Raw genomic sequence first — 1,533 nt, forward strand, 5'->3', positions numbered from 1 at the left:
TGCCAGATAGAATAAAGAACTCTAGCGGTTCACCTACTAGCAATTTCAATGCTTCTTCCTAAAAGCAACATATATCACCTCTTCTCAGAACTCACTGTTCAGAACTTGTCTCTTGACTTCACTCAATCGCAGAGCATTCAGCCAAGATTACCCTACTTTGTTCCTTAAAAAGGGAAAATTTGTAAGTATTTGGTGAACAACATTAGTACCCATCATCCACTTGTTACATATACAAATGCTGGATAAATAGAATAAAAAGTAATTGATAGCTGAGCTTACAAAAATGAGAGTGAAATCCTCAGATGCTCGAAATGAAATCCAGAATCACGAAAACGTGAGCTATTGCTGCTACTGCTTTGAAGATGGGAGAAGGGAGCAGGGAATGGTTAAATAGATCCAATAAAAGCTGAGGGGTTGAGATTTAATATCCCCACAGGGAGGTAAGACAGGGACAAAAGAAGAAAGGGGGCAAAAGGAATTGAGATTTCTGCATTAATCCAGGATCCCTAAAAGGATATACTATTTACAAAAGAACCAGAGGGAAAATTCTATTCACTGAATAAGAAAAATCACTTTTCTACCCATGCTCTAGACGGGGAGGCAGTAGTGTCCCTGAAAAATTTCAGCCCAGCGGTGTATTAAATTCTCCCACTCTAAATATCGATTTGCTTTTTTTTTCCTTTTATTTCTATGTATTTTTGTTTTATATATTTTAAGATTTTTTTTGTTAGGCCCATGCATTGTAAAAATGTATATCATGTTGTTTTATTGATCCTTTCATCATTTGTTTTTTTTTTTTTTGGAAAGAGAGAGAGTGCACGAGCAGGGGAGAGGCTGAGAGAGAGGGAGAGAGAATCCTAAGCAGGCTCCTGACTAATGGCACAGAGCCTGATGCGGGACTCAATTCCACGAACCATGAGATCATGACCTGAGCTGAAATCAAGAATCGGACACTTGACTGACTGAGCCATCCAGGCACTCCTCAAATGTTTTTTTTTATCTTGAGTAATATTTCCTGTCTTAAAGTTTGCCTTATCTCATAGTAATACAGCTATACTAGCATCTTAGTTTAGTGTTATTTAATACTTCTTTTTCCATACTTTATTTTCCACCTTTCTTTAACCTTAGATTTTAATTTTGGGCCTTTTAAGCAACATGTAATTCATTGTATTTTTTAAGGTTTATTTATTTATTTTTAAGTAATCTCTATACCCAATGTGAGGCTTGAACTCACAACCCCAAGATCAGGAGTCACATGCTCTTCCAACTGAGCCAGCCAGGTGCCCCTATTTTGTGTTTGTAATGTATTTTTTCAATTAGAATATCTACCAAATACTTTTGTGTGAAAAAGTACACCATCACCACATTAAAAACCAAGCGACAGACTAGAAGACATTATTACAATATATATAATAGACAATATATAGAAGTCCTACAAATCACAAAGAAACAATTTTCCTAATGGGAAAATGAACAAAGCACATGAACAGGTAACATATTAAAGATGTAATTCAAATGGCCAACAACAAAAGT

General features: G+C 35.7%; 1 non-coding gene across 1 annotated transcript; it reads right to left on the minus strand.

Annotated features, from left to right (window-relative positions):
- Window positions 1-1,209: 1,209 nt before the first annotated feature.
- TRNAR-CCU (transfer RNA arginine (anticodon CCU)) lies at window positions 1,210-1,282 on the minus strand. Its single transcript has one exon. It is a non-coding gene; the product is annotated as a tRNA-Arg (tRNA).
- Between the last annotated feature and the right edge of the window lie 251 nt (window positions 1,283-1,533).

This window comes from Acinonyx jubatus, chromosome C1, assembly GCF_027475565.1.
Source record: "Acinonyx jubatus isolate Ajub_Pintada_27869175 chromosome C1, VMU_Ajub_asm_v1.0, whole genome shotgun sequence".
NCBI lineage: Eukaryota > Metazoa > Chordata > Mammalia > Carnivora > Felidae > Acinonyx > Acinonyx jubatus.